Source organism: Aotus nancymaae, unplaced genomic scaffold (assembly GCF_030222135.1).
Source record: "Aotus nancymaae isolate 86718 unplaced genomic scaffold, 86718_ANA_hifiasm-v0.15.2.pri h1tg000012l, whole genome shotgun sequence".
Lineage (NCBI taxonomy): Eukaryota > Metazoa > Chordata > Mammalia > Primates > Aotidae > Aotus > Aotus nancymaae.
Genome location: NW_026988423.1, coordinates 9684324 through 9697884, shown reverse-complemented (window position 1 = coordinate 9697884; position 13561 = coordinate 9684324).

Sequence of the window (13561 nt, the reverse complement as noted above, 5' to 3'; positions counted from 1 at the left end):
CTTCAAATCAGCTCTTTTCTTATTTTCTGATCTCTGCTCCATCCACTTTCCATCTCTGCCAATTCCTAGCCTACAATCCCTGAAGGCCAAATAGAAACATATTTTCCTTTTCCGAACATTCCATAAAACTTCACTTTATATGCTTTTCAGAGTATAGAGCTATGTAACTATAATATGTATACATTGCTTTTATCTATGTTAGAAAAATTATCTAAACCTTGAAAATAAGGAAAAATATGAATAGCACCTTTTTTCAATGTCATATGAAAGCAAATCGTTATTCATGGGAATGTACATGATTACCTCGCTATTTAAGACTTAATAAAGGGAAGTTAGATTTTTAAACTGAATTTTAAAAAGTTAGATTTTAACTTGTAGACTTTTTTAGAAAGATGAAAATAATTTCTCTCTGGTATGATATATAATCCCAAAATTTTATTTTTCTTTCTATGAGTTTTGTCTCTAACCTGGTGATCTCAATATAATACTACTTAGAAACAATTACTTTTCAAATGTTCTTTGTATCAATTAAAACTTCTTACTTGTTCCATCATTAATTAAGTACTAGAATATAATTTTTGTCATGTGTACATTTTATATATTCATGAGTCATGCTTTTACCCATTTGGAAGTTATAATTTGATATAAGTGTATTAAAAACACTGTTAGGAGAGTGAACTATTCTGTATGTAACTAGAATGGTGGCTACATGTCCACCATTTGTCCAAACTCATAGAATGTACAACACCAAGTGTCAACCCTAATGTGAACTATGGAGTCTGAGGGATATGGTATGTCCCTGTTGACTCATCAATTGTAACAAATGGACCACTCTGGTGGGAGATACTGATAATGGGAAAGACTATACACGCATAGTTACCAAGGTTGCATGAAAATCCTGTGCCTTCTGCTTCATTTTGTTGTAAACCTAAAACTGCTCTAAAAAAATAATTAATTAAAAGCAAAACAAAACACAACACCTTTAGGTGTGCTTTAACTTTTTTCCATTGTTTATTTCCTCAGAGGTCTCATTCCATTGCATTATATGTAATATATGTTCCATATATGTTTTATAAACAGCCTCTCCAATTTTGGATAATAATGAACCCAAAGAAACATTTGTTTTTGAATAACTAGAATATAATCTTATATCTTTAGTGAAAACTAATGTTTTGGTGAGGTTTTTTTTTTATTATTAAGTAATTATTGTTATTTGGCTCACCACATAAGTTGATTGAAATGTGTAAGTGAACTGTATGTTTACTTATATCATCAGATGACAATAAATTATTTGTATTATTAATAAAAAATGTAAAGCTCAAAAATAAGCCTTAACCTCAATGAAAAAGTCAAACAACCTCTTAAAACTCCACATTATCAGGTGGCATTACTCAGCCACAGATATCTTTATAAACTCAAAACTTGTAATTTGGCCTGCAATAGCACTTGAAAGGGATTTAATTCCTTGATGCCAACACAAATAATTTCAAAGTGAAGTTTTCCACCTATGTAGAAAGTTATATATGGGAGTTCTTAAATTACCTGACAGAAACAAACCCATGTCCTAGATAAAAAGTCAGTGGGCTTTAAGAAGAAAAAGACAAAACTACTAAGAGATTACATGAGAGATAGAGAGATAATGAGTTATCTCAAGCTTTAAAATTAACATATAATCTGCAGCAAATAAATATACTTGTGAGATAGCTCTATCCAAAAGAAAATCCTTCTCAAGTAAATTGCAGAAGTAATATACGAAAAGGATAACACATCATTCCCAGTAGGCTTTATCTAAAGAACAAAAAGCTGTTTTAACACTCAAAAATCAGTGTAATTTGCCATATTAATAAAAAAGATAAGCTGCATGATTATCCTAATAGATGCATAAAAAGCAACTAACAAAATTCCAAACCCATACCTAAGAAGAATTTTGTCTAGAGTAAGATTAGAGGGGGACATCTTCAATCTGATAAAGGGAACCTATGAAAAACCTACAGTTAACAGCCTACTTAATGGCAAAATATTGAACTCTTTCCCAATGAGATCAGAAACAAATCAATGCTTGCCATTCTCACTACTTCTGTTCAACATCGTACTAGAAGTTTTTTTATGTAAAAAAAATCCTAAACTATCTAAAAACAGCTACTAGGCCTAATAAATAGACTAAGCAGGGTCACAAGAGACAAGGTTAACATGCAAAACCAGCTGTATTTTTTATGTACTAGCAGAAAACAGGAAAAAAAGTTAAAAATGTAAGATCTATGATAGCATTAAAAAACAAGTTATTTAGACATTCTAAATTTATGAATGTTTCAGAGAATTTTGTCTTAATGATCTCCATGTATGGTATACTTTGGGCAGTATATTTATACACTATCTACTTTAATCTTCAAAACAACTTTATGAGGTGGATGATGTTTTTCCTACAGCACCTGTCAAAATGATACAGCTATAAACAGACAGAGATAGGGTTTAACTCTGTGTTCAGGAAGTAACTCTAAATCCATCATATTCCTATTACACACACCTTAGGAAAAAGTATAAAATATTATATTAGTCCATCAATATTCTAATGAATCATTTTCCCATAGATATCAGTAGGCTTAAAGTCCCTTTGATAAAATGTGTATATATCAACGTACTTTTATTCATTACAAATAAATGTTGTTGTAGGCTAAGAGAGGTTGATTTAGAAAAACAGTAAAACAATTTAACAAAAAATGAAAATGGCAGCAATTACTATAAAATTACATCCAAATATTGGGGTAAAAAGATATAGATCTTCAATATGCTTCGTTTTTTAATGTCTTGAAATATTAAAAATGTCCAGTCACCTGGAATTAAAATGGAACATTAAAAAATACACGTGGAAAAAAATAACTATTGCTGCCTTGGCAGTTTCACCTACTACTTTGATAAATTTCTAGAAGGACTCACACAACTCAACATAAAGTTATACTGATGGCTAAGATTTATTACAGCAAAGACTTCAGGGCAAGAACAGCAGGAAAAGGATGTACATAGATAAGTCACATAGTGGCTTTCTTGCCCTCCCTCTGCATGGATTGCACAGACACATCTTTCTCCTCAGCTGTGAATTGCAGGAACAAGTGAGAGATGCCTTGCCCAGTAAAAGGTAGCTGGTCACATAGCTACCACATGACCAACCATCATGCAGACTCCAAAACAGGTGCATATCATGAATCTTCATGTTCACTCTCAATGTGCTGATAACTTCCTTCATCGTGACCCACTGCTTCTACATTTATAGAATAACATCACTGCACAGTAACTATGTGAATATTCCAGCAGTTTAGTTCTCAGGACTTGGCCAAGTATCATCACCATGGCTGCGGTAATAATTAAGAACTGAATGAAATAGACTGCTATATTAATTCTTTCTGTGCTGTTGCATAAGCTCATTAATAAGAAGGTTGGGAGGAATTGGCCTGGAATTCTGTTAAATGCCTTTCTTGAAAGAGAAGAAAGTTCAGCAAAGAATGGATCAGGCTAACAGACTAGCCTATTCAAGATTCTAAGGTAATGAAACAATCTTTAATGTGGATTTACTGATTCAGCAACATGACAAGCAGTAATGAGACTTCTAAGTAAAATAAACCTGTCTCCACTAGGGGTGAAGATACAGAGAGAAACACTGGGTCATGAATAAAGTACAACAAAAAAGGCTAAGTTCCTATTTTTTTTTCCCTAGTTATCAGCTAGCTAAGCCAGATAGATTGACAAATAAATAAATAGATAGACAATGTTGGTTACCTTGTGAACTTATGAAAGTAAATGTGTGTGTTATAAGAATCAAAATGGTGTATCACTATATTTGATATGTTCTTATATACCTTACACTAATTCAATATATTACCTTACACTAATTCAATATTAATATTAAAGAATTAGTGAATTACCTTACAATAATTCAATATATTTGGTAAACTGATGCATTCTGAGCAAATGACTATGTTAATATACATTTTTTTTCAAAAATTAGTTTGTTTCTGTATTTATAAAAATGTAAACAGCTCTTAATATTTTTATTTATTACCAAGAAGGCCATTCATTATATGGCCCATACATATGCATTCATTTTGTGCTCTAGGGAATGCCATGATCAAAACACTGCCATTTAGGGAAAAGGACCAAGTTCCACTGCAGATTATAGTTAATGAGCAACAGCTGCAGACAACAGTCTGCAACTGCATCCAAGCAAAGAGTGAAGTAGCACAAGTAGGACTCTGACTACATGACAAATTTGCTGCTAAAAACAAAGCTAAGATAAAAACGTGGAATGTTATATCTAACATAACTAAAGAAATTCTTAAAGCATGTATACACTTGATATTTACTTAGAAGTATATATGAATTTAGCACTAGAGGAAGTATAATCAATTCAAGCTGTTTGCTTGAATTAAATTGATTTTATTCATTAGTCATGGTCTAGTGAGAGATAATATTATTTCACATTAAATGTAGGCACTTGTAAAAAAAACAGCTCTTATTTCAAATAGTTAATATACATTATTGAATAAAGATACTATAAAATAAAAAGGAAACAAAATAATTATAACCAATAAAATAACTTTAATAAGTGTTTTATGAATATGAATATATTGAGATAAAACTATAAATAACGTGGAATATGTTGATTGGAAGCAATTATATCACATAAAGAAAATGGGGCTGGGCGTGATGGCTCACACTTGTAATCTCAACACTTTGGGAGGCTGAGGTGGGCAGATTGCTTCAGCCAAGGAGTTTGAAACAAGCCTGGGCAACGTAACAAGACCTCGTCTCTATTTTCAAAAATAAGAAATAATTTTTTAAAGACATGAATCAAAAATTTATTAATTTATTATTCACTCAGTGCTTAATATAAGGCCCTATGCTAGATTCTGTGAAGAATGAAAGGATGTCACAGTTTCTGTTCCCAAGAGAGATGTATGTAATTTTAATATATGATACAATACAATAATACAAGAGGATTAACAAAGTTCCATGAGTTTTTGAAAAGAAAAGGAGTAGTTTTTATAGATGGGAGGGAAAGTTTTGTGAAGGTGATAGCCTTAAAGCAGGGTCTTAAAGGATTAATAAAGTTATTTCATTTCACAGATACTTATGGAATGTCAATTTTTCATTGGATGAATAAACTTGATTTTCTATAGACTATGAGTTCATGATCTATAAGCAAAAGATTAAATAATTTGTTTGAAGCCATCAAACAACTGAAGAGTAAAGAAAAGATTTGAGAATGAAGGCAATTTTGCCTTCAGAGTGCCTACTTTAATCACCCCCTAACAATAGCTGTAATAATTGAGAGAGAACATATAGATGCGCAAAAGAGGACACTGGTTACACCTATAGCAAATTAAAAAAAAAAAAAAAATCCCATGACTATTTTAAATATAATATGGAATAAAAAGTTCATATATGATTAGAGACATAAAATCTGATAACAAAAGTATATGAATAATGTATTAAAATTTAGAAATGGACATCAGGATACACAGAGATATTATGTAACTTTTTTCTTTCCTTTTTTTGTTTTTTGTTTTTTGCACCATGATCAAATCTAGAGGGACAATATATATTTATGGATTATACTTTTTCGTTTAAGATGGAAACAGTTTGGTTGAGTGGAATAAGATAAAATATTTATACTTGTTATTTAAATTACCTGTTTTATTAAAAACGAGAATGCCTGATGGTTCAAAACAAATATTAATATTAAAGAATATTTTGAAAATAGAAATGAAGAGGTAGCTTTCTAATTTTGAGTGTGGAAATATATTTTCTGACTGAATCATCTTCTGGGTCTATCTCATGTGGCATTTGCCATGGTTGCGTGAAGACCAGATTGGAGGACCATCAAGAGAGAATTCTGAAGATAAACCAATATTGAGAGGTTGACCAGTTGGTGGGACTCAGCAACAGACTATGGGAACTGACAGACTAGAGGTTCCAACAATCCTAGGATAATATTTACAAAAAGGGAAGTGAAGAGCGAAAAAGGCTGCACAGAAGTATAGTGAGTGGGGAACAGGAAGATGTTTGACTTCTAGTTTAGATTGTTATTGATGCCTTTGGTGAAAGCATATCTGATGAAAAGTGAAGTTGAATGCATTTTTAAAAATTATCTATTACTGCATAGCCAACTGCCCTAAAACTTAGTAGCTTAAATCAGCTATTTTATTTTTCCTGTCATCTTATGGGTCAGGAGTTCAAACAAGGCTCAACTGTGTGTTTGTCTCTGATCCATCCAACAGGGCATCAGCAGGGTCAGGAAGATCCATTTCTAAGAGGACTTCTTCACTTCTTCACTGTCTGGTGATTTGGTTATCTTTGTGCTCTCTCTCTCTGTCTCTCTCTCTCTCTCTCTTTCCCACATAGCTCTGCATCTTCCAGCACCTTTTTACAACATGATGATCCCAGGGTAATTACATTTCTATGCTTCTTACATAGAGGCTGGGTACCAAAAGTCAGAAAGCAGATGTTCTGGGCCAGTTACATCCTATGCACAAAACTGGCACAGAATCATTTTTGTCATATTCTATTTGTCAAAGCTGTTAAAAATTTGGCTGTGTTCTAGGATGTGATGAAATAGACTCCAGTGCTGGGTGGAGGAGTTGCAAGAACACGTTGCAGAAAAGCATATAGGTTGTTGAGGCCATCTTTGGAAAATACAATCTGTCATAGTAGGACTAAAGAAATTCTAAGTGGAAAGAAGGCTATTAAGAATGGTAAGGAGAGTTCAATATGTTTAATTAACATTGAGCTGTTATTAGTCACAATAGAGTATATGGTTAAGGGAGTAATAGGGGATTAGACAGAACTGATATGTTAACCCTAGAGCTTTGAAGACCACCTGAGAAGTTATGTTTAATTCAATAGACCAGTCAATTGCAGTAGTGGAATGACATGATCAGAAACTATCTTATCATATTTGATACCTTTTCCACTGTTCAGACTATTCACTTGAGTTAATGAAAGCAGTATGAGGAGACTAGTAGTGGGAGTCTAATAGGAGGCTATTGTGGTAATTCACATGAAGAGGTAGTTTGAAATGGAATTGAAGCAATAGAAATAGACAAAAGCAAATGTTCAAAGAATGATTCAGATGTAGAGAATAGAAGTGTCATCAACATATAAGAAAGGGCCATAAAAAATTGAAGGAAATCTTTCTGGCTATAGGCAGGGCTGAAGAGAATATTATGTCTTTTCCTTAACTGTCTACTGAGAAGATATTTTCAAAAGGTTTCATTTGGGTTTACATAATCCCCATTGTAACTGTTGAATGTCTACACTTCCATGAGGCACCAGAAGAGGGTCACAATTGTAGATGTTGAGAGATCATCTTTTTATGGAGAAAGATCTATGTGTTCTCAAGGCAGAAAAGGCCAGGTCTCCCTGTAGGAGATCTTTTTCTTCAGATCTACTGATTCACTCTGGTGAGGATGAAAGGGAAGTGGTATGCATGATATAAATATTTAAGTATAATATTTGTGTAACTATGTGTCATTTATTATTTTATTTCATCCACTAGTTGTTTTTCAAGTATATATCCTTTGTATTTTTCTAGATTTCAATTTATGTCGACATTGCTGGTCTTAACAACAAAATCCCATGCTTATACAAAATGCATAATATATTTTTACTAGTGGTTAGCAGAGTGTTTGACACATAGTAAATACTCAATACTTTTGTTGAATAAGTAAGTGAATAAATGACTGTTCAAATAATTTTAAGTCCTCTGTATTTTCTAAGAAAGTTATGCTTCATTCTGTGTGTTAATATGAACACCAATCATACAGCCCTATTTGGACCCATTATCTAATAATGCAGGAAATGGTATCAAGAGAAGTATATAAGGAAAGATAATTATAATTTCAATGTCAACTTTCTGGTCCCTAGAATATTCTACTTAACCTTTATTACCTCCTATAGCTAGATAAAGAAAAAACAAAAACAAAACCCCAAACAACAAAAATATCTAACTTCTCCTTTAAAACTGGAGCTCCTCTTAGGATAATAAATTTCTTAGTGGGCTATACATTGTATTGAAAAGTGGTTTATTTGCTTTCAAATTTATATTAGTTGTTTTAGGAGTGAGGGATGAATGGTGATGATGGAGACTCCTTTTGAGATTATCATGATGCAGCCTTATTTCAATTCTGTTCCCTTTATTTTAAAGCTTTTCAAAAGTAAAGATGGTAAAAGGGATACAGCCCTTTTATGAAGTAGGGCAGCAGTTTTTCTAAAATCCGGCATCAAATAGAATGCTACTTCATTTCCTCCCAATGACCCAGCCATTTTTTAGCTTCTGTCCAGCAACCTCAAAATGTATCAAGGTCCTTACAAAAGTCTTTAGCCCATGAAAATTCTACTGTGGTCTTTACATTAAATAAGTGGGAGTCATAGTATGTAAAAATTAAGTTGGTTTTCTCCCACTGATCATTGAAATCTACTCTATAGGTGTAGGGCAGGTTTCATAGTTTCTCTGTGATCTTTTGAATATTAAAAAGTCCTCCAGGCACATTTTCTCAGTCTGTTTTTAGAAATACCCATTCTTGTGTAATAGTAACCATGAGTTCTGTGGAAACCTGATTGATATTACCTTTGGAAAACTATGACAATAAGAGAAATCTGACATAGCTGACTTTATCTTGCTTCTGACTTCCAAGCTGTCCTTAGCCATTCTTGGTCATAGGCCAATCCAACTTTGGGAAGGATTTAGATTATAGTTTTATTTAAAAGCAAAAATGGTAATCGTCTCCCCCTAAAACTAACTCCCTCCTTGCTCAGGGACTAAAACCACCTTTGTAAGATTAAGAAAAGACCACAAGAATAAGATCATGGAAGGGACCCAAACTCTGCTAAAATATTTCTGTAGTTTCTATCATCCCTTACTGCTCAGGAGTCATGTCGCCAAAGGTCACAAGATTTGTGACTTCCTTAATTACTTCTATTGATAACATCACTATTATAACACCTAAGATTTTTTTAAAGATATTTTTCAGACTGACCCCACTCAGACCCCTGACTCATGGCTCAACTGGTTCTGTGGCCTTATGCAGAGGCAGACTGAGCACATGAGGATTGTTTTCCACGGTCCTATAATTTCATCTCTAATCAATCAGAAGCACCCATTTCCTAGCCCCCTACCCCCTAAATTGTTCATAAAAACCCTGAGCTCAAAGCCTTTGGGTAGACTGATTTGAGTAAAGTGACTAATTCTCCTGTGTGGCCAGTCTCATGTCAAACTCTCTACTACAGTGCCATGGTCTCAGTGCATCTTGTCTGTGCAGTGGGCAGAAAAAATCCATTGGGAATTACATTACCAGTAGCCATCTCTCATCTGTCCTTCAAATAGGCAATAGTTCACCCCTGGTAAGTCAGTTAGGGTTGCTCATTCATTTGTGGAGCTCCTGGTGGTCTGGCTTGAGACTCTTTCAGTGGACCTCCTTTAACTCAGTGGCCCTCTTGATTCTCAAAAACATTTTTCTTGAACCTATGTGTTCCCTGCCTCAATCTGTATTGGCTAATTTCTAGACCTGTTAAATAGCTGTCAATCTTGACTTCCATCATAATTACCATCTAGAAATGCCATTTGCTCCTCTCTTTTGTCATATCTCCTGCTTCCTGGATTCTGGGAAGTTTATGCTTTGGGTGGCAAATATCCATCTGAGAAAAAATACACGAAATTTATTTAAATTCTTTACTCCATAATATTTGCATACCATGCATATATAAAGACGTAACTATTCTTCTGTCATACTGGATTGTAAATCAGGCTAGATACAGGTGGTTTTCAGTGCCAGATTTGAAAACACAGCTCTAATATCTGCTATCTGGCTATTTGATTTTTTTAAAAGTTTGCTGTGAGGCATGTGTGTATGTCTGTGCACGTGTGTGTTCGTGTGTGTGTGAGGTTTATGTGACTGATTGAATCCTGGAAGTTTTTATGATCTTCTTTTTATCTCTACATAGTATTCTGAATATTTTTTATTACATGCCTTGGTATAGATAACTTTTCACTTACTGTGCTGGATGCTTAGTGGCTTTTTCATTTGGAAACTCATATTCTGGAAAAGGTTTCTTTGTCTTAAAAAAAAATTGTTTTCCTCTCCAATTCCCCCTTTCTTTCTCTTTCTGGATGTGCTTTTTCTCTCTTAAATTTTTTTCCATTTTGCTTACTCGATACCCTATCGAGCCTTTCTTCTCAGAGTGCTTGAAGCTGGCAACATTAGCATCATCTGCAAACTTGTTGGCAATGTACAGTTTCAGGTCCCACTCCAGCAATACTGAATCAGAATTTGCCTTTAATCAAATTCTCCAAGTGATTTGATGCACAATGCAATTTGAGAAGAACATCTCTAGAATTACTGTGCATTTGTGCTTCATTATGTTGAATTTTTAAATTTCTACTGTCATATTTTTAATGTCCCTATGTTCCTTTTTGGTCTCTGAATATTGCTTTTCATAATAGTATTTTCTCCTTGTTATATGAATAAAATATTTTCTCTCTCTTATGATATAGCTACACCTTTTGAAGTTTTTTTTTCCCTACACTTGTGCCTGATCTCTATTTCTTTAAATCCTTTTAGTCTTTTTATTTGTTTTGGTCTTAGTCATTCATGTTAGAGTTGTCTTTTTAATACCTGATAATTTTGACTGCTTATTTTAAAAGTGAGACACTAGAAAGATGAGTAGTATCTTCATGTGTGGTTAGTGTTTGTTGAAATGGAGATAAGGTGAGTACATGACTTTGTCTTATCTATCAATATATTAAGGTTCTTTCTCTTAGATGGATCACTTTTTACAAAAATTATAAGCCTGAATATTATCAGCATCCTCATGAATTAGGGGAAGACAGCTGAGAGGTGATCACCATTCAGAATTCAATATTTACTTAAGCCTGCTTGTATTCAGTAAAACTTATACCCATATTGTCTTCCTAGTATCCTTAAGCTCAAAGACTATTGCATCAACACATATAAAGATTGCCTATCAACAGTGGCTTGGATACAGAAAATGTGGTACATATTCAACATGGAATGAGGAGGGAAGCGGGGCATGGGATGAAAAAAATCTATTAGGTATTATGCTCGCTACCTGGGTGATGGGACCATAGGATTCCAAACCTCAGTAGCACACAATATACACATATAATAAATCTGCACATGTACCCTCTGAATCTAAAACAAAAGTTGAAATTATTATTTTTTATTTTTATTTTTTTTTGAGACAGAGTTTTGCTCTTGTTGTCCAGGCTGGAGTGCGATAGCGCGATCTCGACTCACTGCAACTTTCTTCTCACAGGATCAAGCGATTCTCCTTCCTCAGCCTCCCAAGTAGCTCAGATTACAGTCACCCACCATCACATCAGGCTTTACTTTTTTAAAATATTTTTTAGTAGAGATGGGGTTCCACCATGTTAGCCAGGCTAATCTCGAACTCCTGATGTCAGGTGATCCTCCCACCTTCAGCCTCCCAAAGTGCTAGGATTACAAGTGTCAGTCACCGTGCCAAGCTGAAATCATTTTTTTAAAAAAACTATAGAGAAGCAATAGAAAATGGTAGTTCTGCTGTCTGGTATGTAGAATCTGGCAGTTTAAATGCCTCGTGTACAAATTTTTCTGGGTTTAAACATCATCTAACATCCTCACTTTGAAATGTATTATCTGCCATCAGTTCTAAACTCTTTCTGAAGTTTTGGGAGGACAACTCAGCTTGCTTCTTATTAGTTTTGCTTCTGAGATACTTAATGCTCAACTTTCTTAACTTTAATAAAGCAGTGTCTACTCATAGCTCAGCTTTCCAAATTCAAAACTTTTGTTGGTGTGTCTTGTATCTGGTATCTTCTCTATTCCTATTTTTGACCTTGGGAATTTATATTTTCCTCTCTATCTACTGTCATTTTAGTGAAGTGTGTGATGAAATGAAATTTTTTAAACTGTGTGTTCTTTTTACCAGGATGTCTATGTTATCTCACTTTATCTTTACTGCAATCCTGTCCTCTAGTGACTATATTGCAATGAGTTAAGAAGAGAGTTTCAGAACGATAACATGCCTGGCTGGGGTATTAATGAGAAATAAAAATAAAAATAAAAAACCTACTAAAGAGTATGTACTTGTAACAATATTTTCTGACTTTGAGGTCTCTGGTGTTTCTACTATTATGCATTATAGGGCTGAGTCAGCAAACTATAGTCTATATTCCAAAAATGTCACACTGAGTGTTTTTGTCAATAAAGTTTTATTGAAACACAGTCATGATTATTTGTGTACTATTTGTGGCTGTTTCCACACTATGATGGCAAGAGTTGATAATTTTTTTTTTTTTTCGAAACAGCGTCTTTCTCTGTCACCCAGGCTGGAGTGCAGTGCGATCTTGGCTCACTGCAGCCTCCACCTCTTAGGCTCAAGTGATTCTCCTGCCTCAGCCTCATGAGTAGCTGGGATTACAGGCATGCACCACTACCCCGACGAATTTTTGTATTTTTAGTAGAGATAGGATTTCATCATGTTAGCCAGGCTGGTCTCGAACTCCTGGCCTCAAGTGATCCACCCACCTCGTCTTCCCAAAGTGCTGGGATTACAGATATATGCCACCACGCCTGACTAGATAATCATTTTTTAAAGAGACTGCAATGCCTAAAGTATTTATTTTCTTATCTATTCAGAAAAAGTTTGCCAGTCTCTACTTTAAATCCTTTTATGGTGGCCACCTCGAATCACCCAATTCTACTAACCCTGTCTTCATCTTTGCACATAGTTCCACCTCTGGAAAATGTACATCTCTTTATCTTCCTGTATTGTGCCTTTGTTTAAGAAGAGTGTGTGTGATTTAACCGGATTTTAAAATAATTGTGTAAGTCATATCATCTCTGACTTTTTATATTCCCCAATTTACTCAGAAGCAATTTTTTTTCACTTTGTAATTCATTTTGGTTCATAAAAATATTTATAACTGTCTAGGCACCTGGTAGATTTTGGGGGAAGAACATTTGGACACTCTCTTTATTTACTTGGTCCAAAATTGTAAGTTAATTGGTGACTTTAGAATTTCACTGCAAGCTATATGAACACTTCTGGATTTGGTCAGAGAGCATCACATGTCTTTGTTAAACAAACAGAAGCATCTGCTGTCTTTGTATCTTATTAAATCCTGATGTTAGTAACATTGATCTTGTTAAACATGGAAATGTCAGCAAATTCCTGGGCTCTATCTCATGCATCTGATAATGCGTGTATGTAGATGTTTTCCTATTTCTGTACCCACAAAACAAGTAAATCTGGAAGAGTAATCTTTTGGCACAACTAGGCAATTTTCCAGTACAAATATAGCTACTTTAATATTTTTATTATATTTTAAATGTGTGTCTCAATAAGCACAATATTTTCAATTTAAGACAAGGCTATGATAAATAATTTTTATGCATATAGTTCAAACCACAAAAATCATAATATCCAGCATGATGGAATTGATTTACTGTTTGCCATAAAATACATATTCTTTGGAGATTAACTAGCAAATAATAAAACCTCATATTCC